The 23,944-nt window shown below is 44.8% G+C and overlaps 48 non-coding genes across 48 annotated transcripts; 23 read left to right on the top strand and 25 right to left on the bottom strand.

The window, feature by feature from the left end:
• Window positions 1-89: 89 nt before the first annotated feature.
• On the top strand, window positions 90-161 carry trnaw-cca (transfer RNA tryptophan (anticodon CCA)). Its single transcript has one exon. It is a non-coding gene; the product is annotated as a tRNA-Trp (tRNA).
• Window positions 162-536: 375 nt separating this feature from the next.
• trnak-uuu (transfer RNA lysine (anticodon UUU)) lies at window positions 537-609 on the bottom strand. The gene has a single exon. It is a non-coding gene; the product is annotated as a tRNA-Lys (tRNA).
• A 148-nt stretch (window positions 610-757) lies between these two features.
• On the top strand, window positions 758-829 carry trnaw-cca (transfer RNA tryptophan (anticodon CCA)). Its single transcript has one exon. It is a non-coding gene; the product is annotated as a tRNA-Trp (tRNA).
• Window positions 830-1,204: 375 nt separating this feature from the next.
• On the bottom strand, window positions 1,205-1,277 carry trnak-uuu (transfer RNA lysine (anticodon UUU)). The gene has a single exon. It is a non-coding gene; the product is annotated as a tRNA-Lys (tRNA).
• Window positions 1,278-1,425: 148 nt separating this feature from the next.
• On the top strand, window positions 1,426-1,497 carry trnaw-cca (transfer RNA tryptophan (anticodon CCA)). Its single transcript has one exon. It is a non-coding gene; the product is annotated as a tRNA-Trp (tRNA).
• Window positions 1,498-1,872: 375 nt separating this feature from the next.
• trnak-uuu (transfer RNA lysine (anticodon UUU)) lies at window positions 1,873-1,945 on the bottom strand. The gene has a single exon. It is a non-coding gene; the product is annotated as a tRNA-Lys (tRNA).
• A 148-nt stretch (window positions 1,946-2,093) lies between these two features.
• Window positions 2,094-2,165, top strand: trnaw-cca (transfer RNA tryptophan (anticodon CCA)). The gene has a single exon. It is a non-coding gene; the product is annotated as a tRNA-Trp (tRNA).
• Window positions 2,166-3,208: 1,043 nt separating this feature from the next.
• On the bottom strand, window positions 3,209-3,281 carry trnak-uuu (transfer RNA lysine (anticodon UUU)). Its single transcript has one exon. It is a non-coding gene; the product is annotated as a tRNA-Lys (tRNA).
• Window positions 3,282-3,429: 148 nt separating this feature from the next.
• Window positions 3,430-3,501, top strand: trnaw-cca (transfer RNA tryptophan (anticodon CCA)). The gene has a single exon. It is a non-coding gene; the product is annotated as a tRNA-Trp (tRNA).
• Window positions 3,502-4,098: 597 nt separating this feature from the next.
• On the top strand, window positions 4,099-4,170 carry trnaw-cca (transfer RNA tryptophan (anticodon CCA)). The gene has a single exon. It is a non-coding gene; the product is annotated as a tRNA-Trp (tRNA).
• A 1,530-nt stretch (window positions 4,171-5,700) lies between these two features.
• On the bottom strand, window positions 5,701-5,772 carry trnaw-cca (transfer RNA tryptophan (anticodon CCA)). Its single transcript has one exon. It is a non-coding gene; the product is annotated as a tRNA-Trp (tRNA).
• An 816-nt stretch (window positions 5,773-6,588) lies between these two features.
• trnak-uuu (transfer RNA lysine (anticodon UUU)) lies at window positions 6,589-6,661 on the top strand. The gene has a single exon. It is a non-coding gene; the product is annotated as a tRNA-Lys (tRNA).
• A 375-nt stretch (window positions 6,662-7,036) lies between these two features.
• On the bottom strand, window positions 7,037-7,108 carry trnaw-cca (transfer RNA tryptophan (anticodon CCA)). Its single transcript has one exon. It is a non-coding gene; the product is annotated as a tRNA-Trp (tRNA).
• A 148-nt stretch (window positions 7,109-7,256) lies between these two features.
• Window positions 7,257-7,329, top strand: trnak-uuu (transfer RNA lysine (anticodon UUU)). Its single transcript has one exon. It is a non-coding gene; the product is annotated as a tRNA-Lys (tRNA).
• Window positions 7,330-7,704: 375 nt separating this feature from the next.
• Window positions 7,705-7,776, bottom strand: trnaw-cca (transfer RNA tryptophan (anticodon CCA)). Its single transcript has one exon. It is a non-coding gene; the product is annotated as a tRNA-Trp (tRNA).
• Window positions 7,777-7,924: 148 nt separating this feature from the next.
• On the top strand, window positions 7,925-7,997 carry trnak-uuu (transfer RNA lysine (anticodon UUU)). Its single transcript has one exon. It is a non-coding gene; the product is annotated as a tRNA-Lys (tRNA).
• Window positions 7,998-8,592: 595 nt separating this feature from the next.
• Window positions 8,593-8,665, top strand: trnak-uuu (transfer RNA lysine (anticodon UUU)). Its single transcript has one exon. It is a non-coding gene; the product is annotated as a tRNA-Lys (tRNA).
• Window positions 8,666-9,040: 375 nt separating this feature from the next.
• On the bottom strand, window positions 9,041-9,112 carry trnaw-cca (transfer RNA tryptophan (anticodon CCA)). The gene has a single exon. It is a non-coding gene; the product is annotated as a tRNA-Trp (tRNA).
• Window positions 9,113-9,260: 148 nt separating this feature from the next.
• Window positions 9,261-9,333, top strand: trnak-uuu (transfer RNA lysine (anticodon UUU)). Its single transcript has one exon. It is a non-coding gene; the product is annotated as a tRNA-Lys (tRNA).
• Window positions 9,334-9,708: 375 nt separating this feature from the next.
• On the bottom strand, window positions 9,709-9,780 carry trnaw-cca (transfer RNA tryptophan (anticodon CCA)). Its single transcript has one exon. It is a non-coding gene; the product is annotated as a tRNA-Trp (tRNA).
• Window positions 9,781-9,928: 148 nt separating this feature from the next.
• trnak-uuu (transfer RNA lysine (anticodon UUU)) lies at window positions 9,929-10,001 on the top strand. Its single transcript has one exon. It is a non-coding gene; the product is annotated as a tRNA-Lys (tRNA).
• Window positions 10,002-10,376: 375 nt separating this feature from the next.
• On the bottom strand, window positions 10,377-10,448 carry trnaw-cca (transfer RNA tryptophan (anticodon CCA)). The gene has a single exon. It is a non-coding gene; the product is annotated as a tRNA-Trp (tRNA).
• A 148-nt stretch (window positions 10,449-10,596) lies between these two features.
• trnak-uuu (transfer RNA lysine (anticodon UUU)) lies at window positions 10,597-10,669 on the top strand. The gene has a single exon. It is a non-coding gene; the product is annotated as a tRNA-Lys (tRNA).
• A 375-nt stretch (window positions 10,670-11,044) lies between these two features.
• On the bottom strand, window positions 11,045-11,116 carry trnaw-cca (transfer RNA tryptophan (anticodon CCA)). Its single transcript has one exon. It is a non-coding gene; the product is annotated as a tRNA-Trp (tRNA).
• Window positions 11,117-11,264: 148 nt separating this feature from the next.
• On the top strand, window positions 11,265-11,337 carry trnak-uuu (transfer RNA lysine (anticodon UUU)). Its single transcript has one exon. It is a non-coding gene; the product is annotated as a tRNA-Lys (tRNA).
• A 375-nt stretch (window positions 11,338-11,712) lies between these two features.
• On the bottom strand, window positions 11,713-11,784 carry trnaw-cca (transfer RNA tryptophan (anticodon CCA)). The gene has a single exon. It is a non-coding gene; the product is annotated as a tRNA-Trp (tRNA).
• Window positions 11,785-11,932: 148 nt separating this feature from the next.
• trnak-uuu (transfer RNA lysine (anticodon UUU)) lies at window positions 11,933-12,005 on the top strand. The gene has a single exon. It is a non-coding gene; the product is annotated as a tRNA-Lys (tRNA).
• Window positions 12,006-12,380: 375 nt separating this feature from the next.
• trnaw-cca (transfer RNA tryptophan (anticodon CCA)) lies at window positions 12,381-12,452 on the bottom strand. The gene has a single exon. It is a non-coding gene; the product is annotated as a tRNA-Trp (tRNA).
• A 148-nt stretch (window positions 12,453-12,600) lies between these two features.
• Window positions 12,601-12,673, top strand: trnak-uuu (transfer RNA lysine (anticodon UUU)). The gene has a single exon. It is a non-coding gene; the product is annotated as a tRNA-Lys (tRNA).
• Window positions 12,674-13,048: 375 nt separating this feature from the next.
• On the bottom strand, window positions 13,049-13,120 carry trnaw-cca (transfer RNA tryptophan (anticodon CCA)). The gene has a single exon. It is a non-coding gene; the product is annotated as a tRNA-Trp (tRNA).
• A 148-nt stretch (window positions 13,121-13,268) lies between these two features.
• On the top strand, window positions 13,269-13,341 carry trnak-uuu (transfer RNA lysine (anticodon UUU)). The gene has a single exon. It is a non-coding gene; the product is annotated as a tRNA-Lys (tRNA).
• A 1,043-nt stretch (window positions 13,342-14,384) lies between these two features.
• On the bottom strand, window positions 14,385-14,456 carry trnaw-cca (transfer RNA tryptophan (anticodon CCA)). Its single transcript has one exon. It is a non-coding gene; the product is annotated as a tRNA-Trp (tRNA).
• Window positions 14,457-14,604: 148 nt separating this feature from the next.
• trnak-uuu (transfer RNA lysine (anticodon UUU)) lies at window positions 14,605-14,677 on the top strand. The gene has a single exon. It is a non-coding gene; the product is annotated as a tRNA-Lys (tRNA).
• A 375-nt stretch (window positions 14,678-15,052) lies between these two features.
• On the bottom strand, window positions 15,053-15,124 carry trnaw-cca (transfer RNA tryptophan (anticodon CCA)). Its single transcript has one exon. It is a non-coding gene; the product is annotated as a tRNA-Trp (tRNA).
• A 148-nt stretch (window positions 15,125-15,272) lies between these two features.
• On the top strand, window positions 15,273-15,345 carry trnak-uuu (transfer RNA lysine (anticodon UUU)). Its single transcript has one exon. It is a non-coding gene; the product is annotated as a tRNA-Lys (tRNA).
• A 374-nt stretch (window positions 15,346-15,719) lies between these two features.
• trnaw-cca (transfer RNA tryptophan (anticodon CCA)) lies at window positions 15,720-15,791 on the bottom strand. Its single transcript has one exon. It is a non-coding gene; the product is annotated as a tRNA-Trp (tRNA).
• A 596-nt stretch (window positions 15,792-16,387) lies between these two features.
• On the bottom strand, window positions 16,388-16,459 carry trnaw-cca (transfer RNA tryptophan (anticodon CCA)). The gene has a single exon. It is a non-coding gene; the product is annotated as a tRNA-Trp (tRNA).
• Window positions 16,460-16,607: 148 nt separating this feature from the next.
• trnak-uuu (transfer RNA lysine (anticodon UUU)) lies at window positions 16,608-16,680 on the top strand. Its single transcript has one exon. It is a non-coding gene; the product is annotated as a tRNA-Lys (tRNA).
• A 3,174-nt stretch (window positions 16,681-19,854) lies between these two features.
• Window positions 19,855-19,926, bottom strand: trnaw-cca (transfer RNA tryptophan (anticodon CCA)). Its single transcript has one exon. It is a non-coding gene; the product is annotated as a tRNA-Trp (tRNA).
• A 148-nt stretch (window positions 19,927-20,074) lies between these two features.
• On the top strand, window positions 20,075-20,147 carry trnak-uuu (transfer RNA lysine (anticodon UUU)). Its single transcript has one exon. It is a non-coding gene; the product is annotated as a tRNA-Lys (tRNA).
• Window positions 20,148-20,522: 375 nt separating this feature from the next.
• On the bottom strand, window positions 20,523-20,594 carry trnaw-cca (transfer RNA tryptophan (anticodon CCA)). The gene has a single exon. It is a non-coding gene; the product is annotated as a tRNA-Trp (tRNA).
• A 596-nt stretch (window positions 20,595-21,190) lies between these two features.
• Window positions 21,191-21,262, bottom strand: trnaw-cca (transfer RNA tryptophan (anticodon CCA)). Its single transcript has one exon. It is a non-coding gene; the product is annotated as a tRNA-Trp (tRNA).
• A 148-nt stretch (window positions 21,263-21,410) lies between these two features.
• On the top strand, window positions 21,411-21,483 carry trnak-uuu (transfer RNA lysine (anticodon UUU)). The gene has a single exon. It is a non-coding gene; the product is annotated as a tRNA-Lys (tRNA).
• Window positions 21,484-21,858: 375 nt separating this feature from the next.
• On the bottom strand, window positions 21,859-21,930 carry trnaw-cca (transfer RNA tryptophan (anticodon CCA)). The gene has a single exon. It is a non-coding gene; the product is annotated as a tRNA-Trp (tRNA).
• A 596-nt stretch (window positions 21,931-22,526) lies between these two features.
• trnaw-cca (transfer RNA tryptophan (anticodon CCA)) lies at window positions 22,527-22,598 on the bottom strand. Its single transcript has one exon. It is a non-coding gene; the product is annotated as a tRNA-Trp (tRNA).
• A 594-nt stretch (window positions 22,599-23,192) lies between these two features.
• trnaw-cca (transfer RNA tryptophan (anticodon CCA)) lies at window positions 23,193-23,264 on the bottom strand. Its single transcript has one exon. It is a non-coding gene; the product is annotated as a tRNA-Trp (tRNA).
• A 149-nt stretch (window positions 23,265-23,413) lies between these two features.
• trnak-uuu (transfer RNA lysine (anticodon UUU)) lies at window positions 23,414-23,486 on the top strand. Its single transcript has one exon. It is a non-coding gene; the product is annotated as a tRNA-Lys (tRNA).
• Window positions 23,487-23,861: 375 nt separating this feature from the next.
• Window positions 23,862-23,933, bottom strand: trnaw-cca (transfer RNA tryptophan (anticodon CCA)). Its single transcript has one exon. It is a non-coding gene; the product is annotated as a tRNA-Trp (tRNA).
• Between the last annotated feature and the right edge of the window lie 11 nt (window positions 23,934-23,944).

Below are 23,944 nucleotides of genomic sequence, written 5' to 3'. Positions count from 1 at the left end.
TTTCCCCAGAGACACAGGCCTTCATTCCAATTGATACAGTCAACGAAATCTGAACTAGGCATCCCCCCCCATTGATGATTTTCTTCCAAGACCTCGTGGCGCAACGGTAGCGCGTCTGACTCCAGATCAGAAGGTTGCGTGTTCAAATCACGTCGTGGTCAGAATATTGATGTGTGCAATTGCTGCCTTTACACAGCGAAGTCAATGAATCAGCACAAGTACCAATGTGGCTTTACAGTTCAAATGTTGCTAAACAACGACCAATCCGATGATGCTTTAGATGACAGTCGTCTCTCACAAAAGCATGGCACACTGCAAATTCCTATATCAGATGATGCTATGTGATTGACAGACTTAAATCAGTCTTCAAACAGGGAGTTTAAACCTGGAGGTTCAGATTAAAAATCCTAAAGTTTTCAGACTAAGCTGTTTTGGCTATGGGATTGAATTGTCCACACGTGAACATGTCATGGAAAGTGACAGAAATTGCAATTATAGAAAGACTTGCTTCTGAAGGAAGGTGAATATTAAAAGTACGCCTGAACAGGGACTTGAACCCTGGACCCTCAGATTAAAAGTCTGATGCTCTACCGACTGAGCTATCCGGGCTCTGCATGTAACTGTTTTCATACACCTAACCTGCCGGGCAGATGCATGTCAGATCGTACATTTCCCCAGAGACACAGGCCTTCATTCCAATTGATACAGTCAACGAAATCTGAACTAGGCATCCCCCCCATAGATGACTTTCTTCCAAGACCTCGTGGCGCAACGGTAGCGCGTCTGACTCCAGATCAGAAGGTTGCGTGTTCAAATCACGTCGTGGTCAGAATTTTGATGTGTGCAATCGCTGCCTTTACACAGCGAAGTCAATGAATCAGCACAAGTACCAATGTGGCTTTACAGTTCAAATGTTGCTAAACAACGACCAATCCGATGATGCTTTAGATGACAGTAGTCTCTCATAAAAGCATGGCACACTGCAAATTCCTATATCAGATGATGCTGTGTGATTGACAGACTTAAATCAGTCTTCAAACAGGGAGTTTAAACCTGGAGGTTCAGATTAAAAATCCTAAAGTTTTCAGACTAAGCTGTTTTGGCTATGGGATTGTATTGTCCACACGTGAACATGTCATGGAAAGTGACAGAAATTGCAATTATAGAAAGACTTGCTTCTGAAGGAAGGTGAATATTATAAGTACGCCTGAACAGGGACTTGAACCCTGGACCCTCAGATTAAAAGTCTGATGCTCTACCGACTGAGCTATCCGGGCTCTGCATGTAACTGTTTTCATACACCTAACCTGCCGGGCAGATGCATGTCAGATCGTACATTTCCCAAGAGACACAGGCCTTCATTCCAATTGATACAGTCAACGAAATCTGAACTAGGCATCCCCCCCATAGATGACTTTCTTCCAAGACCTCGTGGCGCAACGGTAGCGCGTCTGACTCCAGATCAGAAGGTTGCGTGTTCAAATCACGTCGTGGTCAGAATTTTGATGTGTGCAATCGCTGCCTTTACACAGCGAAGTCAATGAATCAGCACAAGTACCAATGTGGCTTTACAGTTCAAATGTTGCTAAACAACGACCAATCCGATGATGCTTTAGATGACAGTCGTCTCTCACAAAAGCATGGCACACTGCAAATTCCTATATCAGATGATGCTGTGTGATTGACAGACTTAAATCAGTCTTCAAACAGGGAGTTTAAACCTGGAGGTTCAGATTAAAAATCCTAAAGTTTTCAGACTAAGCTGTTTTGGCTATGGGATTGTATTGTCCACACGTGAACATGTCATGGAAAGTGACAGAAATTGCAATTATAGAAAGACTTGCTTCTGAAGGAAGGTGAATATTAAAAGGACGCCTGAACAGGGACTTGAACCCTGGACCCTCAGATTAAAAGTCTGACGCTCTACCGACTGAGCTATCCGGGCTCTGCATGTAACTGTTTTCATACACCTAACCTGCCGGGCAGATGCATGTCAGATCGTACATTTCCCCAGAGACACAGGCCTTCATTCCAATTGATACAGTCAACGAAATCTGAACTAGGCATCCCCCCCATCGATGAGTTTCTTCCAAGACCTCGTGGCGCAACGGTAGCGCGTCTGACTCCAGATCAGAAGGTTGTGTGTTCAAATCACGTCGTGGTCAGAATTTTGATGTGTGCAATCGCTGCCTTTACACAGCGAAGTCAATGAATCAGCACAAGTACCAATGTGGCTTTACAGTTCAAATGTTGCTAAACAACGACCAATCCGATGATGCTTTAGATGACAGTCGTCTCTCACAAAAGCATGGCACACTGCAAATTCCTATATCAGATTATGCTGTGTGATTGACAGACTTAAATCAGTCTTCAAACAGGGAGTTTAAACCTGGAGGTTCAGATTAAAAATCCTAAAGTTTTTAGACTAAGCTGTTTTGGCTATGGGATTGTATTGTCCACACGTGAACATGTCATGGAAAGTGACAGAAGTTGCAATTATAGAAAGACTTGCTTCTGAAGGAAGGTGAATATTAAAAGGACGCCTGAACAGGTACTTGAACCCTGGACCCTCAGATTAAAATTCTGATGCTCCACCGACTGAGCTATCCGGGCTCTGCATGTGACTGTTTTCATACACCGAACCTGACGGGCAGATGCATGTCAGATCGTACATTTCCCCAGAGACACAGGCCTTCATTCCAATTGATACAGTCAACGAAATCTGAACTAGGCATCCCCCCCATAGATGACTTTCTTCCAAGACCTCGTGCCGCAACGGTAGCGCGTCTGACTCCAGATCAGAAGGTTGCGTGTTCAAATCACGTCGTGGTCAGAATTTTGATGTGTGCAATCGCTGCCTTTACACAGCGAAGTCAATGAATCAGCACAAGTACCAATGTGGCTTTACAGTTCAAATGTTGCTAAACAACGACCAATCCGATGATGCTTTAGATGACAGTCGTCTCTCACAAAAGCATGGCACACTGCAAATTCCTATATCAGATTATGCTATGTGATTGACAGACTTAAATCAGTCTTCAAACAGGGAGTTTAAACCTGGAGGTTCAGATTAAAAATCCTAAAGTTTTCAGACTAAGCTGTTTTGGCTATGGGATTGAATTGTCCACACGTGAACATGTCATGGAAAGTGACAGAAATTGCAATTATAGAAAGACTTGTTTCTGAAGGAAGGTGAATATTAAAAGGACGCCTGAACAGGGACTTGAACCCTGGACCCTCAGATTAAAAGTCTGACGCTCTACCGACTGAGCTATCCGGGCTCTGCATGTAACTGTTTTCATACACCTAACCTGCCGGGCAGATGCATGTCAGATCGTACATTTCCCCAGAGACACAGGCCTTCATTCCAATTGATACAGTCAACGAAATCTGAACTAGGCATCCCCCCCATAGATGAGTTTCTTCCAAGACCTCGTGGCGCAACGGTAGCGCGTCTGACTCCAGATCAGAAGGTTGTGTGTTCAAATCACGTCGTGGTCTGAATTTTGATGTGTGCAATCGCTGCCTTTACACAGCGAAGTCAATGAATCAGCACAAGTACCAATGTGGCTTTACAGTTCAAATGTTGCTAAACAACGACCAATCCGATGATGCTTTAGATGACATTCGTCTCTCACAAAAGCAATGCACACTGCAAATTCCTATATCAGATTATGCTGTGTGATTGACAGACTTAAATCAGTCTTCAAACAGGGAGTTTAAACCTGGAGGTTCAGATTAAAAATCCTAAAGTTTTCAGACTAAGCTGTTTTGGCTATGGGATTGTATTGTCCACACGTGAACATGTCATGGAAAGTGACAGAAATTGCAATTATAGAAAGACTTGCTTCTGAAGGAAGGTGAATATTAAAAGGACGCCTGAACAGGTACTTGAACCCTGGACCCTCAGATTAAAATTCTGATGCTCCACCGACTGAGCTATCCGGGCTCTGCATGTGACTGTTTTCATACACCGAACCTGACGGGCAGATGCATGTCAGATCGTACATTTCCCCAGAGACACAGGCCTTCATTCCAATTGATACAGTCAACGAAATCTGAACTAGGCATCCCCTCCCATAGATGACTTTCTTCCAAGACCTCGTGGCGCAACGGTAGCGCGTCTGACTCCAGATCAGAAGGTTGCGTGTTCAAATCACGTCGTGGTCAGAATTTTGATGTGTGCAATCGCTGCCTTTACACAGCGAAGTCAATGAATCAGCACAAGTACCAATGTGGCTTTACAGTTCAAATGTTGCTAAACAACGACCAATCCGATGATGCTTTAGATGACAGTCGTCTCTCACAAAAGCATGGCACACTGCAAATTCCTATATCAGATGATGCTATGTGATTGACAGACTTAAATCAGTCTTCAAACAGGGAGTTTAAAAGTCTGATGCTCTACCGACTGAGCTATTCGGGCACTGCATGTAACTGTTTTAATACACCGAACCTGCCGGGCAGATGCATGTCAGATCGTGCATTTCCCCAGAGACACAGGCCTTCATTCCAATTGATACAGTCAACGAAATCTGAACTAGGCATCCCCCCCCAATTCCTATATCAGATGATGCTATGTGATTGACAGACTTAAATCAGTCTTCAAACAGGGAGTTTAATCTGAGGGTCCAGGGTTCAAGTCCCTGTTCAGGCGTACTTTTAATATTCACCTTCCTTCAGAAGCAAGTCTTTCTATAATTGCAATTTCTGTCACTTTCCATGACATGTTCACGTGTGGACAATACAATCCAATAGCCAAAACAGCTTAGTCTGAAAACTTTAGGATTTTTAATCTGAACCTCCAGGTTTAAACTCCCTGTTTGAAGACTGATTTAAGTCTGTCAATCACACAGCATCATCTGATATAGGAATTTTCAGTGTGCCATGCTTTTGTGAGAGACGACTGTCATCTAAAGCATCATCGGATTGGTCGTTGTTTAGCAACATTTGAACTGTAAAGCCACATTGGTACTTGTGCTGATTCATTGACTTCGCTGTGTAAAGGCAGCGATTGCACACATCAAAATTCTGACCACGACGTGATTTGAACACGCAACCTTCTGATCTGGAGTCAGACGCGCCACCGTTGCGCCACGAGGTCTTGGAAGAAAGTCATCTATGGGGGGGATGCCTAGTTCAGATTTCGTTGACTGTATCAATTGGAATGAAGGCCTGTGTCTCTGGGGAAATGTACGATCTGACATGCATCTGCCCGGCAGGTTAGGTGTATGAAAACAGTCACATTCAGAGCACGGATAGCTCAGTCGGTAGAGCATCAGACTTTTAATCTGAGGGTGCAGGGTTCACGTCCCTCTTCAGGCGTCCTTTTAATATTCACCTTCCTTCAGAAGCAAGTTTTTCTATAATTGCAATTTCTGTCACTTTCCATGACATGTTCACGTGTGGACAATACAATCCCATAGCCAAAACAGCTTAGTCTGAAAACTTTAGGATTTTTAATCTGAACCTCCAGGTTTAAACTCCCTGTTTGAAGACTGATTTAAGTCTGTCAATCACATAGCATCATCTGATATAGGAATTTGCAGTGTGCCATGCTTTTGTGAGAGACGACTGTCATCTAAAGCATCATCGGATTGGTCGTTGTTTAGCAACATTTGAACTGTAAAGCCACGTTGGTACTTGTGCTGATTCATTGACTTCGCTGTGTAAAGGCAGCGATTGCACACATCAAAATTCTGACCACGACGTGATTTGAACACGCAACCTTCTGATCTGGAGTCAGACGCGCTACCGTTGCGCCACGAGGTCTTGGAAGAAACGCATCTATGGGGGGGATGCCTAGTTCAGATTTCGTTGACTGTATCAATTGGAATGAAGGCCTGTGTCTCTGGGGAAATGTACGATCTGACATGCATCTGCCCGGCAGGTTAGGTGTATGAAAACAGTTACATTCAGAGCACGGATAGCTCAGTCGGTAGAGCATCAGACTTTTAATCTGAGGGTGCAGGGTTCACGTCCCTCTTCAGGCGTCCTTTTAATATTCACCTTCCTTCAGAAGCAAGTCTTTCTATAATTGCAATTTCTGTCACTTTCCATGACATGTTCACGTGTGGACAATACAATCCCATAGCCAAAACAGCTTAGTCTGAAAACTTTAGGATTTTTAATCTGAACCTCCAGGTTTAAACTCCCTGTTTGAAGACTGATTTAAGTCTGTCAATCACATAGCATCATCTGATATAGGAATTTGCAGTGTGCCATGCTTTTGTGAGAGACGACTGTCATCTAAAGCATCATCGGATTGGTCGTTGTTTAGCAACATTTGAACTGTAAAGCCACGTTGGTACTTGTGCTGATTCATTGACTTCGCTGTGTAAAGGCAGCGATTGCACACATCAAAATTCTGACTATGACGTGATTTGAACACGCAACCTTCTGATCTGGAGTCAGACGCGCTACCGTTGCGCCACGAGGTCTTGGAAGAAACTCATTTATGGGGGGGATGCCCAGTTCAGATTTCGTTGACTGTATCAATTGGAATGAAGGCCTGTGTCTCTGGGGAAATGTACGATCTGACATGCATCTGCCCGGCAGGTTAGGTGTATGAAAACAGCCACATGCAGAGCCCGGATAGCTCAGTCGGTAGAGCATCAGACTTTTAATCTGAGGGTCCAGGGTTCAAGTCCCTGTTCAGGCGTCCTTTTAATATTCACCTTCCTTCAGAAGCAAGTCTTTCTATAATTGCAATTTCTGTCACTTTCCATGACATGTTCACGTGTGGACAATACAATCCCATAGCCAAAACAGCTTAGTCTGAAAACTTTAGGATTTTTAATCTGAACCTCCAGGTTTAAACTCCCTGTTTGAAGACTGATTTAAGTCTGTCAATCACACAGCATCATCTGATATAGGAATTTGCAGTGTGCCATGCTTTTGTGAGAGACGACTGTCATCTAAAGCATCATCGGATTGGTCGTTGTTTAGCAACATTTGAACTGTAAAGCCACATTGGTACTTGTGCTGATTCATTGACTTCGCTGTGTAAAGGCAGCGATTGCACACATCAAAATTCTGACCACGACGTGATTTGAACACGCAACCTTCTGATCTGGAGTCAGACGCGCTACCGTTGCGCCACGAGGTCTTGGAAGAAAGTCATCTATGGGGGGGATGCCTAGTTCAGATTTCGTTGACTGTATCAATTGGAATGAAGGCCTGTGTCTCTGGGGAAATGTACGATCTGACATGCATCTGCCCGGCAGGTTAGGTGTATGAAAACAGTTACATGCAGAGCCCGGATAGCTCAGTCGGTAGAGCATCAGACTTTTAATCTGAGGGTCCAGGGTTCAAGTCCCTGTTCAGGCGTACTTTTAATATTCACCTTCCTTCAGAAGCAAGTCTTTCTATAATTGCAATTTCTGTCACTTTCCATGACATGTTCACGTGTGGACAATACAATCCCATAGCCAAAACAGCTTAGTCTGAAAACTTTAGGATTTTTAATCTGAACCTCCAGGTTTAAACTCCCTGTTTGAAGACTGATTTAAGTCTGTCAATCACACAGCATCATCTGATATAGGAATTTGCAGTGTGCCATGCTTTTGTGAGAGACGACTGTCATCTAAAGCATCATCGGATTGGTCGTTGTTTAGCAACATTTGAACTGTAAAGCCACATTGGTACTTGTGCTGATTCATTGACTTCGCTGTGTAAAGGCAGCGATTGCACACATCAAAATTCTGACCACGACGTGATTTGAACACGCAACCTTCTGATCTGGAGTCAGACGCGCTACCGTTGCGCCACGAGGTCTTGGAAGAAAGTCATCTATGGGGGGGATGCCTAGTTCAGATTTCGTTGACTGTATCAATTGGAATGAAGGCCTGTGTCTCTGGGGAAATGTACGATCTGACATGCATCTGCCCGGCAGGTTCGGTGTATGAAAACAGTTACATGCAGAGCCCGGATAGCTCAGTCGGTAGAGCATCAGACTTTTAATCTGAGGGTCCAGGGTTCAAGTCCCTGTTCAGGCGTCCTTTTAATATTCACCTTCCTTCAGAAGCAAGTCTTTCTATAATTGCAATTTCTGTCACTTTCCATGACATGTTCACGTGTGGACAATACAATCCCATAGCCAAAACAGCTTAGTCTGAAAACTTTAGGATTTTTAATCTGAACCTCCAGGTTTAAACTCCCTGTTTGAAGACTGATTTAAGTCTGTCAATCACACAGCATCATCTGATATAGGAATTTGCAGTGTGCCATGCTTTTGTGAGAGACGACTGTCATCTAAAGCATCATCGGATTGGTCGTTGTTTAGCAACATTTGAACTGTAAAGCCACATTGGTACTTGTGCTGATTCATTGACTTCGCTGTGTAAAGGCAGCGATTGCACACATCAAAATTCTGACCACGACCTGATTTGAACACGCAACCTTCTGATCTGGAGTCAGACGCGCTACCGTTGCGCCAAGAGGTCTTGGAAGAAAGTCATCTATGGGGGGGATGCCTAGTTCAGATTTCGTTGACTGTATCAATTGGAATGAAGGCCTGTGTCTCTGGGGAAATGTACGATCTGACATGCATCTGCCCGTCAGGTTCGGTGTATGAAAACAGTTACATGCAGAGCCCGGATAGCTCAGTCGGTAGAGCATCAGACTTTTAATCTGAGGGTCCAGGGTTCAAGTCCCTGTTCAGGCGTCCTTTTAATATTCACCTTCCTTCAGAAGCAAGTCTTTCTATAATTGCAATTTCTGTCACTTTCCATGACATGTTCACGTGTGGACAATACAATCCCATAGCCAAAACAGCTTAGTCTGAAAACTTTAGGATTTTTAATCTGAACCTCCAGGTTTAAACTCCCTGTTTGAAGACTGATTTAAGTCTGTCAATCACATAGCATCATCTGATATAGGAATTTGCAGTGTGCCATGCTTTTGTGAGAGACGACTGTCATCTAAAGCATCATCGGATTGGTCGTTGTTTAGCAACATTTGAACTGTAAAGCCACATTGGTACTTGTGCTGATTCATTGACTTCGTTGTGTAAAGGCAGAGATTGCACACATCAAAATTCTGACCACGACGTGATTTGAACACGCAACCTTCTGATCTGGAGTCAGACGCGCTACCGTTGCGCCACGAGGTCTTGGAAGAAGCTCATCTATGGGGGGGATGCCTAGTTCAGATTTCGTTGACTGTATCAATTGGAATGAAGGCCTGTGTCTCTGGGGAAATGTACGATCTGACATGCATCTGCCCGTCAGGTTCGGTGTATGAAAACAGTCACATGCAGAGCCCGGATAGCTCAGTCGGTAGAGCATCAGACTTTTAATCTGAGGGTCCAGGGTTCAAGTCCCTGTTCAGGCGTCCTTTTAATATTCACCTTCCTTCAGAAGCAAGTCTTTCTATAATTGCAATTTCTGTCACTTTCCATGACATGTTCACGTGTGGACAATACAATCCCATAGCCAAAACAGCTTAGTCTGAAAACTTTAGGATTTTTAATCTGAACCTCCAGGTTTAAACTCCCTGTTTGAAGACTGATTTAAGTCTGTCAATCACACAGCATCATCTGATATAGGAATTTGCAGTGTGCCATGCTTTTGTGAGAGACGACTGTCATCTAAAGCATCATCGGATTGGTCGTTGTTTAGCAACATTTGAACTGTAAAGCCACATTGGTACTTGTGCTGATTCATTGACTTCGCTGTGTAAAGGCAGAGATTGCACACATCAAAATTCTGACCACGACGTGATTTGAACACGCAACCTTCTGATCTGGAGTCAGACGCGCTACCGTTGCGCCACGAGGTCTTGGAAGAATCTCATCTATGGGGGGGATGCCTAGTTCAGATTTCGTTGACTGTATCAATTGGAATGAAGGCCTGTGTCTCTGGGGAAATGTACGATCTGACATGCATCTGCCCGGCAGGTTCGGTGTATGAAAACAGTCACATGCAGAGCCCGGATAGCTCAGTCGGTAGAGCATCAGACTTTTAATCTGAGGGCCCAGGGTTCAAGTCCCTGTTCAGGCGTCCTTTTAATATTCACCTTCCTTCAGAAGCAAGTCTTTCTATAATTGCAATTTCTGTCACTTTCCATGACATGTTCACGTGTGGACAATACAATCCCATAGCCAAAACAGCTTAGTCTGAAAACTTTAGGATTTTTAATCTGAACCTCCAGGTTTAAACTCCCTGTTTGAAGACTGATTTAAGTCTGTCAATCACATAGCATCATCTGATATAGGAATTTGCAGTGTGCCATGCTTTTGTGAGAGACGACTGTCATCTAAAGCATCATCGGATTGGTCGTTGTTTAGCAACATTTGAACTGTAAAGCCACATTGGTACTTGTGCTGATTCATTGACTTCGCTGTGTAAAGGCAGCGATTGCACACATCAAAATTCTGACCACGACGTGATTTGAACACGCAACCTTCTGATCTGGAGTCAGACGCGCTACCGTTGCACCACGAGGTCTTGGAAGAACGTCATCTATGGGGGGGATGCCTAGTTCAGATTTCGTTGACTGTATCAATTGGAATGAAGGCCTGTGTCTCTGGGGAAATGTACGATCTGACATGCATCTGCCCGGCAGGTTCGGTGTATGAAAACAGTCACATGCAGAGCCCGGATAGCTCAGTCGGTAGAGCATCAGACTTTTAATCTGAGGGCCCAGGGTTCAAGTCCCTGTTCAGGCGTCCTTTTAATATTCACCTTCCTTCAGAAGCAAGTCTTTCTATAATTGCAATTTCTGTCACTTTCCATGACATGTTCACGTGTGGACAATACAATCCCATAGCCAAAACAGCTTAGTCTGAAAACTTTAGGATTTTTAATCTGAACCTCCAGGTTTAAACTCCCTGTTTGAAGACTGATTTAAGTCTGTCAATCACACAGCATCATCTGATATAGGAATTTGCAGTGTGCCATGCTTTTGTGAGAGACGACTGTCATCTAAAGCATCATCGGATTGGTCGTTGTTTAGCAACATTTGAACTGTAAAGCCACATTGGTACTTGTGCTGATTCATTGACTTCGCTGTGTAAAGGCAGCGATTGCACACATCAAAATTCTGACCACGACGTGATTTGAACACGCAACCTTCTGATCTGGAGTCAGACGCGCTACCGTTGCGCCACGAGGTCTTGGAAGAAAGTCATCTATGGGGGGGATGCCTAGTTCAGATTTCGTTGACTGTATCAATTGGAATGAAGGCCTGTGTCTCTGGGGAAATGTACGATCTGACATGCATCTGCCCGGCAGGTTCGGTGTATGAAAACAGTTACATGCAGAGCCCGGATAGCTCAGTCGGTAGAGCATCAGACTTTTAATCTGAGGGTCCAGGGTTCAAGTCCCTGTTCAGGCGTCCTTTTAATATTCACCTTCCTTCAGAAGCAAGTCTTTCTATAATTGCAATTTCTGTCACTTTCCATGACATGTTCACGTGTGGACAATACAATCCCATAGCCAAAACAGCTTAGTCTGAAAACTTTAGGATTTTTAATCTGAACCTCCAGGTTTAAACTCCCTGTTTGAAGACTGATTTAAGTCTGTCAATCACATAGCATCATCTGATATAGGAATTTGCAGTGTGCCATGCTTTTGTGAGAGACGACTGTCATCTAAAGCATCATCGGATTGGTCGTTGTTTAGCAACATTTGAACTGTAAAGCCACATTGGTACTTGTGCTGATTCATTGACTTCGCTGTGTAAAGGCAGAGATTGCACACATCAAAATTCTGACCACGACGTGATTTGAACACGCAACCTTCTGATCTGGAGTCAGACGCGCTACCGTTGCGCCACGAGGTCTTGGAAGAAACTCATCTATGGGGGGGATGCCTAGTTCAGATTTCGTTGACTGTATCAATTGGAATGAAGGCCTGTGTCTCTGGGGAAATGTACGATCTGACATGCATCTGCCCGTCAGGTTCGGTGTATGAAAATAGTCACATGCAGAGCCCGGATAGCTCAGTCGGTAGAGCATCAGACTTTTAATCTGAGGGTCCAGGGTTCAAGTCCCTGTTCAGGCGTCCTTTTAATATTCACCTTCCTTCAGAAGCAAGTCTTTCTATAATTGCAATTTCTGTCACTTTCCATGACATGTTCACGTGTGGACAATACAATCCCATAGCCAAAACAGCTTAGTCTGAAAACTTTAGGATTTTTAATCTGAACCTCCAGGTTTAAACTCCCTGTTTGAAGACTGATTTAAGTCTGTCAATCACATAGCATCATCTGATATAGGAATTTGCAGTGTGCCATGCTTTTGTGAGAGACGACTGTCATCTAAAGCATCATCGGATTGGTCGTTGTTTAGCAACATTTGAACTGTAAAGCCACATTGGTACTTGTGCTGATTCATTGACTTCGTTGTGTAAAGGCAGAGATTGCACACATCAAAATTCTGACCACGACGTGATTTGAACACGCAACCTTCTGATCTGGAGTCAGACGCGCTACCGTTGCGCCACGAGGTCTTGGAAGAAAGTCATCTATGGGGGGGATGCCTAGTTCAGATTTCGTTGACTGTATCAATTGGAATGAAGGCCTGTGTCTCTGGGGAAATGTACGATCTGACATGCATCTGCCCGGCAGGTTCGGTGTATGAAAACAGTCACATGCAGAGCCCGGATAGCTCAGTCGGTAGAGCATCAGACTTTTAATCTGAGGGTCCAGGGTTCAAGTCCCTGTTCAGGCGTCCTTTTAATATTCACCTTCCTTCAGAAGCAAGTCTTTCTATAATTGCAATTTCTGTCACTTTCCATGACATGTTCACGTGTGGACAATACAATCCCATAGCCAAAACAGCTTAGTCTGAAAACTTTAGGATTTTTAATCTGAACCTCCAGGTTTAAACTCCCTGTTTGAAGACTGATTTAAGTCTGTCAATCACATAGCATCATCTGATATAGGAATTTGCAGTGTGCCATGCTTTTGTGAGAGACGACTGTCATCTAAAGCATCATCGGATTGGTCGTTGTTTAGCAACATTTGAACTGTAAAGCCACATTGGTACTTGTGCTGATTCATTGACTTCGCTGTGTAAAGGCAGAGATTGCACACATCAAAATTCTGACCACGACGTGATTTGAACACGCAACCTTCTGATCTGGAGTCAGACGCGCTACCGTTGCGCCACGAGGTCTTGGAAGAATCTCATCTATGGGGGGGATGCCTAGTTCAGATTTCGTTGACTGTATCAATTGGAATGAAGGCCTGTGTCTCTGGGGAAATGTACGATCTGACATGCATCTGCCCGGCAGGTTCGGTGTATGAAAACAGTTACATGCAGAGCCCGGATAGCTCAGTCGGTAGAGCATCAGACTTTTAATCTGAGGGTCCAGGGTTCAAGTCCCTGTTCAGGCGTCCTTTTAATATTCACCTTCCTTCAGAAGCAAGTCTTTCTATAATTGCAATTTCTGTCACTTTCCATGACATGTTCACGTGTGGACAATACAATCCCATAGCCAAAACAGCTTAGTCTGAAAACTTTAGGATTTTTAATCTGAACCTCCAGGTTTAAACTCCCTGTTTGAAGACTGATTTAAGTCTGTCAATCACATAGCATCATCTGATATAGGAATTTGCAGTGTGCCATGCTTTTGTGAGAGACGACTGTCATCTAAAGCATCATCGGATTGGTCGTTGTTTAGCAACATTTGAACTGTAAAGCCACATTGGTACTTGTGCTGATTCATTGACTTCGCTGTGTAAAGGCAGCGATTGCACACATCAAAATTCTGACCACGACGTGATTTGAACACGCAACCTTCTGATCTGGAGTCAGTTGCGCTACCGTTGCGCCACGAGGTCTTGGAAGAATCTCATTTATGGGGGGGATGCCTAGTTCAGATTTCGTTGACTGTATCAATTGGAATGAAGGCCTGTGTCTCTGGGGAAATGTACGATCTGACATGCATCTGCCCGGCAGGTTCGGTGTATGAAAACAGTTACATGCAGAGCCCGGATAGCTCAGTCGGTAGAGCATCAGACTTTTAATCTGAGGGTCCTGGGTTCAATTCCCTGTTCAGGTGTCTTTTTAATATTCACCTTCCTTCAGAAGCAAGTCTTTCTATAATTGCAATTTCTGTCACTTTCCATGACATGTTCACGTGTGGACAATACAATCCCATAGCCAAAACAGCTTAGTCTGAAAACTTTAGGATTTTTAATCTGAACCTCCAGGTTTAAACTCCCTGTTTGAAGACTGATTTAAGTCTGTCAATCACATAGCATCATCTGATATAGGAATTTGCAGTGTGCCATGCTTTTGTGAGAGACGACTGTCATCTAAAGCATCATCGGATTGGTCGTTGTTTAGCAACATTTGAACTGTAAAGCCACATTGGTACTTGTGCTGATTCATTGACTTCGCTGTGTAAAGGCAGCGATTGCACACATCAAAATTCTGACCACGACGTGATTTGAACACGCAACCTTCTGATCTGGAGTCAGACGCGCTACCGTTGCGCCACGAGGTCTTGGAAGAAACTCATCTATGGGGGGGATGCCTAGTTCAGATTTCGTTGACTGTATCAATTGGAATGAAGGCCTGTGTCTCTGGGGAAATGTACGATCTGACATGCATCTGCCCGGCAGGTTAGGTGTATGAAAACAGTTACATGCAGAGCCCGGATAGCTCAGTCGGTAGAGCATCAGACTTTTAATCTGAGGGTCCAGGGTTCAAGTCCCTGTTCAGGCGTACTTTTAATATTCACCTTCCTTCAGAAGCAAGTCTTTCTATAATTGCAATTTCTGTCACTTTCCATGACATGTTCACGTGTGGACAATACAATCCCATAGCCAAAACAGCTTAGTCTGAAAACTTTAGGATTTTTAATCTGAACCTCCAGGTTTAAACTCCCTGTTTGAAGACTGATTTAAGTCTGTCAATCACATAGCATCATCTGATATAGGAATTTGCAGTGTGCCATGCTTTTGTGAGAGACGACTGTCATCTAAAGCATCATCGGATTGGTCGTTGTTTAGCAACATTTGAACTGTAAAGCCACATTGGTACTTGTGCTGATTCATTGACTTCGCTGTGTAAAGGCAGCGATTGCACACATCAAAATTCTGACCACGACGTGATTTGAACACGCAACCTTCTGATCTGGAGTCAGACGCGCTACCGTTGCGCCACGAGGTCTTGGAAGAAAGTCATCTATGGGGGGGATGCCTAGTTCAGATTTCGTTGACTGTATCAATTGGAATGAAGGCCTGTGTCTCTGGGGAAATGTACGATCTGACATGCATCTGCCCGGCAGGTTAGGTGTATGAAAACAGTTACATGCAGAGCCCGGATAGCTCAGTCGGTAGAGCATCAGACTTTTAATCTGAGGGTCCAGGGTTCAAGTCCCTGTTCAGGCGTGCTTTTAATATTCACCTTCCTTCAGAAGCAAGTCTTTCTATAATGCAATTTCTGTCACTTTCCATGACATGTTCACGTGTGGACAATACAATCCCATAGCCAAAACAGCTTAGTCTGAAAACTTTAGGATTTTTAATCTGAACCTCCAGGTTTAAACTCCCTGTTTGAAGACTGATTTAAGTCTGTCAATCACACAGCATCATCTGATATAGGAATTTGCAGTGTGCCATGCTTTTGTGAGAGACGACTGTCATCTAAAGCAGCATCGGATTGGTCGTTGTTTAGCAACATTTGAACTGTAAAGCCACATTGGTACTTGTGCTGATTCATTGACTTCGTTGTGTAAAGGCAGAGATTGCACACATCAAAATTCTGACCACGACGTGATTTGAACACGCAACCTTCTGATCTGGAGTCAGACGCGCTACCGTTGCGCCACAAGGTCTTGGAAGAAACTCTTTTATGGGGGGGATGCCTAGTTCAGATTTCGTTGACTGTATCAATTGGAATGAAGGCCTGTGTCTCTGGAGAAATGTACGTTCTGACATGCATCTGCCCGGCAGGTTCGGTGTATGAAAACAGTCACATGCAGAGCCCGGATAGCTCAGTCGGTAGAGCATCAGACTTTTAATCTGAGGGCCCAGGGTTCAAGTCCCTGTTCAGGGATCCTTTTAATATTCACCTTCCTTCAGAAGCAAGTCTTTCTATAATTGCAATTTCTGTCACTTTCCATGACATGTTCACGTGTGGACAATACAATCCCATAGCCAAAACAGCTTAGTCTGAAAACTTTAGGATTTTTAATCTGAACCTCCAGGTTTAAACTCCCTGTTTGAAGACTGATTTAAGTCTGTCAATCGCATAGCATCATCTGATATAGGAATTTGCAGTGTGCCATGCTTTTGTGAGAGACGACTGTCATCTAAAGCATCATCGGATTGGTCGTTGTTTAGCAACATTTGAACTGTAAAGCCACATTGGTACTTGTGCTGATTCATTGACTTCGTTGTGTAAAGGCAGCGATTGCACACATCAAAATTCTGACCACGACGTGATTTGAACACGCAACCTTCTGATCTGGAGTCAGACGCGCTACCGTTGCGCCACGAGGTCTTGGAAGAATCTCATCTAAGGGGGGGATGCCTAGTTCAGATTTCGTTGACTGTATCAATTGGAATGAAGGCCTGTGTTTCTGGGGAAATGTACGATCTGACATGCATCTGCCCGGCAGGTTCGGTGTATGAAAACAGTTACATGTAGAGCCCGGATAGCTCAGTCGGTAGAGCATCAGACTTTTAATCTGAGGGTCCAGGGTTCAAGTCCCTGTTCAGGTGTCTTTTTAATATTCACCTTCCTTCAGAAGCAAGTCTTTCTATAATTGCAATTTCTGTCACTTTCCATGACATGTTCACGTGTGGACAATACAATCCCATAGCCAAAACAGCTTAGTCTGAAAACTTTAGGATTTTTAATCTGAACCTCCAGGTTTAAACTCCCTGTTTGAAGACTGATGTAAGTCTGTCAATCACACAGCATCATCTGATATAGGAATTTGCAGTGTGCCATGCTTTTGTGAGAGACGACTGTCATCTAAAGCATCATCGGATTGGTCGTTGTTTAGCAACATTTGAACTGTAAAGCCACATTGGTACTTGTGCTGATTCATTGACTTCGCTGTGTAAAGGCAGCGATTGCACACATCAAAATTCTGACCACGACGTGATTTGAACACGCAACCTTCTGATCTGGAGTCAGACGCGCTACCGTTGCGCCAAGAGGTCTTGGAAGAAAGTCATCTATGGGGGGATGCCTAGTTCAGATTTCGTTGACTGTATCAATTGGAATGAAGGCCTGTGTCTCTGGGGAAATGTACGATCTGACATGCATCTGCCCGTCAGGTTCGGTGTATGAAAGCAGTCACATTCAGAGCCCGGATTGCTCAGTCGGTAGAGCATCAGACTTTTAATCTGAGGGTCTAGGGTTCAAGTCCCTGTTCAGGCGTCCTTTTAATATTCACCTTCCTTCAGAAGCAAGTCTTTCTATAATTGCAATTTCTGTCACTTTCCATGACATGTTCAAGTGTGGACTATACAATCCCATAGCCAAAACATTTACATTACATTTACATTTAAGTCATTTAGCAGACGCTCTTATCCAGAGCGACTTACAAATTGGTGCATTCACCTAATGACATCCAGTGGAACAGCCACTTTACAATAGTGCATCTAGATCTTTTAAGGGGGGGGGGGGGGGGGGCAGAAGGATTGCTTTATCCTATCCTAGGTATTCCTTGAAGAGGTGGGGTTTCAGGTGTCTCCGGAAGGTGGTGATTGACTCCGCTGTCCTGGCGTCGTGAGGGAGTTTGTTCCACCATTGGGGTGCCAGAGCAGCGAACAGTTTTGACTGGGCTGAGCGGGAACTGTACTTCCTCAGTGGTAGGGAGGCGAGCAGGCCAGAGGTGGATGAACGCAGTGCCCTTGTTTGGGTGTAGGGCCTGATCAGAGCCTGAAGGTACTGAGGTGCCGTTCCCCTCACAGCTCCGTAGGCAAGCACCATGGTCTTGTAACGGATGCGAGCTTCAACTGGAAGCCAGTGGAGAGAGCGGAGGAGCGGGGTGACGTGAGAGAACTTGGGAAGGTTGAACACCAGACGGGCTGCGGCGTTCTGGATGAGTTGTAGGGGTTTAATGGCACAGGCAGGGAGCCCAGCCAACAGCGAGTTGCAGTAATCCAGACGGGAGATGACAAGTGCCTGGATTAGGACCTGCGCCGCTTCCTGTGTGAGGCAGGGTCGTACTCTGCGGATGTTGTAGAGCATGAACCTACAGGAACGGGCCACCGCCTTGATGTTGGTGGAGAACGACAGGGTGTTGTCCAGGATCACGCCAAGGTTCTTAGCGCTCTGGGAGGATGACACAATGGAGTTGTCAACCGTGATGGCGAGATCATGGAACGGACAGTCCTTCCCCGGGAGGAAGAGCAGCTCCGTCTTGCCGAGGTTCAGCTTGAGGTGGTGATCCGTCATCCGCACTGATATGTCTGCCAGACATGCAGAGATGCGATTCGCCACCTGGTCATCAGAAGGGGGAAAGGAGAAGATTAATTGTGTGTCGTCTGCATAGCAATGATAGGAGAGACCATGTGAGGTTATGACAGAGCCAAGTGACTTGGTGTATAGCGAGAATAGGAGAGGGCCTAGAACAGAGCCCTGGGGGACACCAGTGGTGAGAGCGCGTGGTGAGGAGACAGATTCTCGCCACGCCATCTGGTAGGAGCGACCTGTCAGGTAGGACGCAATCCAAGCGTGGGCCGCGCCGGAGATGCCCAACTCGGAGAGGGTGGAGAGGAGGATCTGATGGTTCACAGTATCGAAGGCAGCCGATAGGTCTAGAAGGATGAGAGCAGAGGAGAGAGAGTTAGCTTTAGCAGTGCGGAGCGCCTCCGTGATACAGAGAAGAGCAGTCTCAGTTGAGTGACTAGTCTTGAAACCTGACTGATTTGGATCAAGAAGGTCATTCTGAGAGAGATAGCAGGAGAGCTGGCCAAGGACGGCACGTTCAAGAGTTTTGGAGAGAAAAGAAAGAAGGGATACTGGTCTGTAGTTGTTGACATCGGAGGGATCGAGTGTAGGTTTTTTCAGAAGGGGTGCAACTCTCGCTCTCTTGAAGACGGAAGGGACGTAGCCAGCGGTCAAGGATGAGTTGATGAGCGAGGTGAGGTAAGGTAGAAGGTCTCCGGAAATGGTCTGGAGAAGAGAGGAGGGGATAGGGTCAAGCGGGCAGGTTGTTGGGCGGCCGGCCGTCACAAGACGCGAGATTTCATCTGGAGAGAGAGGGGAGAAAGAGGTCAAAGCACAGGGTTGGGCAGTGTGAGCAGAACCAGCGGTGTCGTTTGACTTAGCAAACGAGGATCGGATGTCGTCGACCTTCTTTTCAAAATGGTTGACGAAGTCGTCTGCAGAGAGGGAGGAGGGGGGGGGGGGGGGAGGAGGATTCAGGAGGGAGGAGAAGGTGGCAAAGAGCTTCCTAGGGTTAGAGGCAGATGCTTGGAATTTAGAGTGGTAGAAAGTGGCTTTAGCAGCAGAGACAGAAGAGGAAAATGTAGAGAGGAGGGAGTGAAAGGATGCCAGGTCCGCAGGGAGGCGAGTTTTCCTCCATTTCCGCTCGGCTGCCCGGAGCCCTGTTCTGTGAGCTCGCAATGAAGGAAGGAGCTCACAATGTGAGCTCGCAATGAAGGAAAACAGCTTAGTCTGAAAACTTTAGGATTTTTAATCTGAACCTCCAGGTTTAAAATCCCTGTTTGAAGACTGATTTAAGTCTGTCAATCACATAGCATCATCTGATATAGGAATTTGCAGTGTGCCATGCTTTTGTGAGAGACGACTGTCATCTAAAGCATCATCGGATTGGTCGTTGTTTAGCAACATTTGAACTGTAAAGCCACATTGGTACTTGTGCTGATTCATTGACTTCGTTGTGTAAAGGCAGAGATTGCTACACATCAAAATTCTGACCACGACGTGATTTGAACACGCAACCTTCTGATCTGGAGTCAAACGCGCTACCGTTGCGCCACGAGGTCTTGGAAGAATCTCATTTATGGGGGGGATGCCTAGTTCAGATTTCGTTGACTGTATCAATTGGAATGAAGGCCTGTGTCTCTGGGGAAATGTACGATCTGACATGCATCTGCCCGGCAGGTTCGGTGTATGAAAACAGTTACATGCAGAGCCCGGATAGCTCAGTCGGTAGAGCATCAGACTTTTAATCTGAGGGTCCAGGGTTCAAGTCCCTGTTCAGGTGTCTTTTTAATATTCACCTTCCTTCAGAAGCAAGTCTTTCTATAATTGCAATTTCTGTCACTTTCCATGACATGTTCACGTGTGGACAATACAATCCCATAGCCAAAACAGCTTAGTCTGAAAACTTTAGGATTTTTAATCGGAACCTCCAGGTTTAAACTCCCTGTTTGAAGACTGATTTAAGTCTGTCAATCACATAGCATCATCTGATATAGGAATTTGCAGTGTGCCATGCTTTTGTGAGAGACGACTGTCATCTAAAGCATCATCGGATTGGTCGTTGTTTAGCAACATTTGAACTGTAAAGCCACATTGGTACTTTTGCTGATTCATTGACTTCGTTGTGTAAAGGCAGAGATTGCACACATCAAAATTTTGACCACGACGTGATTTGAACACGCAACCTTCTGATCTGGAGTCAGACGCGCTACCGTTGCGCCACGAGGTCTTGGAAGAATCTCATCTATGGGGGGGATGCCTAGTTCAGATTTCGTTGACTGTATCAATTGGAATGAAGGCCTGTGTCTCTGGGGAAATGTACGATCTGATATGCATCTGCCCGGCAGGTTAGGTGTATGAAAACAGTTACATGCAGAGCCCGGATAGCTCAGTCGGTAGAGCATCAGACTTTTAATCTGAGGGTCAAGAATTCAAGTCCCTGTTCAGGTGTCTTTTTAATATTCACCTTCCTTCAGAAGCAAGTCTTTCTATAATTACAATTTCTGTCACTTTCCATGACATGTTCACGTGTGGACAATACAATCCCATAGCCAAAACAGCTTAGTCCGAAAACTTTAGGATTTTTAATCTGAATCTCCAGGTTTAAACTCCCTGTTTGAAGACTGATTTAAGTCTGTCAATCACATAGCATCATCTGATATAGGAATTTGCAGTGTGCCATTCTTTTGTGAGAGACGACTGTCATCTAAAGCATCATCGGATTGGTCGTTGTTTAGCAACATTTGAACTGTAAAGCCACATTGGTACTTGTGCTGATTCATTGACTTCGCTGTGTAAAGGCAGCGATTGCACACATCAAAATTCTGACCACGACGTGATTTGAACACGCAACCTTCTGATCTGGAGTCAGACGCGCTACCGTTGCGCCACGAGGTCTTGGAAGAAAGTCATCTATGGGGGGGGGGCCTAGTTCAGATTTCGTTGACTGTATCAATTGGAATGAAGGCCTGTGTCTCTGGGGAAATGTACGATCTGACATGCATCTGCCCGTCAGGTTCGGTGTATGAAAATAGTCACATGCAGAGCCCGGATAGCTCAGTCGGTAGAGCATCAGACTTTTAATCTGAGGGTCCAGGGTTCAAGTCCCTGTTCAGGTGTCTTTTTAAAATTCACCTTCCTTCAGAAGCAAGTCTTTCTATAATTGCAATTTCTGTCACTTTCCATGACATGTTCACGTGTGGACAATACAATCCCATAGCCAAAACAGCTTAGTCTGAAAACTTTAGGATTTTTAATCTGAACCTCCAGGTTTAATCTCCCTGTTTGAAGACTGATTTAAGTCTGTCAATCACATAGCATCATCTGATATAGGAATTTGCAGTGTGCCATGCTTTTGTGAGAGACGACTGTCATCTAAAGCATCATCGGATTGGTCGTTGTTTAGCAACATTTGAACTGTAAAGCCACATTGGTACTTGTGCTGATTCATTGACTTCGCTGTGTAAAGGCAGCGATTGCACACATCAAAATTCTGACCACGACGTGATTTGAACACGCAACCTTCTGATCTGGAGTCAGACGCGCTACCGTTGCGCCACGAGGTCTTGGAAGAAAGTCATCTATGGGGGGGATGCCTAGTTCAGATTTCGTTGACTGTATCAATTGGAATGAAGGCCTGTGTCTCTGGGGAAATGTACGATCTGACATGCATCTGCCCGTCAGGTTCGGTGTATGAAAACAGTCACATGCAGAGCACGGATAGCTCAGTTGGTAGAACATCAGACTTTTAATCTGAGGGTCCAGGGTTCAAGTCCCTGTTCAGGCCTCCTTTTAATATTCACCTTCCTTCAGAAGCAAGTCTTTCTATAATTGCAATTTCTGTCACTTTCCATGACATGTTCACGTGTGGACAATACAATCCCATAGCCAAAACAGCTTAGTCTGAAAACCTTAGGATTTTTAATCTGAACCTCCAGGTTTAAACTCCCTGTTTGAAGACTGATTTAAGTCTGTCAATCACACAGCATCATCTGATATAGGAATTTGCAGTGTGCCATGCTTTTGTGAGAGACGACTGTCATCTAAAGCATCATCGGATTGGTCGTTGTTTAGCAACATTTGAACTGTAAAGCCACATTGGTACTTGTGCTGATTCATTGACTTCGCTGTGTAAAGGCAGCGATTGCACACATCAAAATTCTGACCACGACGTGATTTGAACACGCAACCTTCTGATCTGGAGTCAGACGCGCTACCGTTGCGCCACGAGGTCTTGGAAGAATCTCATTTATGGGGGGGATGCCTAGTTCAGATTTCGTTGACTGTATCAATTGGAATGAAGGCCTGTGTCTGGGGAAATGTACGATCTGACATGCATCTGCCCGGCAGGTTCGGTGTATGAAAACAGTTACATGCAGAGCCCGGAAAGCTCAGTCGGTAGAGCATCAGACTTTTAATCTGAGGGTCCAGGGTTCAATTCCCTGTTCAGGTGTCTTTTTAATATTCACCTTCCTTCAGAAGCAAGTCTTTCTATAATTGCAATTTCTGTCACTTTCCATGACATGTTCACGTGTGGACAATACAATCCCATAGCCAAAACAGCTTAGTCCGAAAACTTTAGGATTTTTAATCTGAACCTCCAGGTTTAAACTCCCTGTTTGAAGACTGATTTAAGTCTGTCAATCACATAGCATCATCTGATATAGGAATTTGCAGTGTGCCATTCTTTTGTGAGAGACGACTGTCATCTAAAGCATCATCGGATTGGTCGTTGTTTAGCAACATTTGAACTGTAAAGCCACATTGGTACTTGTGCTGATTCATTGACTTCGCTGTGTAAAGGCAGCGATTGCACACATCAAAATTCTGACCACGACGTGATTTGAACACGCAACCTTCTGATCTGGAGTCAGACGCGCTACCGTTGCGCCACGAGGTCTTGGAAGAAAGTCATCTATGGGGGGGGGGGCCTAGTTCAGATTTCATTGACTGTATCAATTGGAATGAAGGCCTGTGTCTCTGGGGAAATGTACGATCTGACATGCATCTGCCCGTCAGGTTCGGTGTATGAAAACAGTCACATGCAGAGCCCGGATAGCTCAGTCGGTAGAGCATCAGACTTTTAATCTGAGGGTCCAGGGTTCAAGTCCCTGTTCAGGTGTCTTTTTAATATTCACCTTCCTTCAGAAGCAAGTCTTTCTATAATTGCAATTTCTGTCACTTTCCATGACATGTTCACGTGTGGACAATACAATCCCATAGCCAAAACAGCTTAGTCTGAAAACTTTAGTATTTTTAATCTGAACCTCCAGGTTTAAACTCCCTGTTTGAAGACTGATTTAAGTCTGTCAATCACATAGCATCATCTGATATAGGAATTTGCAGTGTGCCATGCTTTTGTGAGAGACGACTGTCATCTAAAGCATCATCGGATTGGTCGTTGTTTTGCAACATTTGAACTGTAAAGCCACATTGGTACTTGTGCTGATTCATTGACTTCGTTGTGTAAAGGCAGAGATTGCACACATCAAAATTCTGACCACGACGTGATTTGAACACGCAACCTTCTGATCTGGAATCAGACGCGCTACCGTTGCGCCACGAGGTCTTGGAAGAATT

Source organism: Salvelinus fontinalis, chromosome 3, assembly GCF_029448725.1.
Source record: "Salvelinus fontinalis isolate EN_2023a chromosome 3, ASM2944872v1, whole genome shotgun sequence".
NCBI classification, from domain to species: domain Eukaryota; kingdom Metazoa; phylum Chordata; class Actinopteri; order Salmoniformes; family Salmonidae; genus Salvelinus; species Salvelinus fontinalis.
This window is presented reverse-complemented; position numbering and strand designations above follow the sequence as displayed.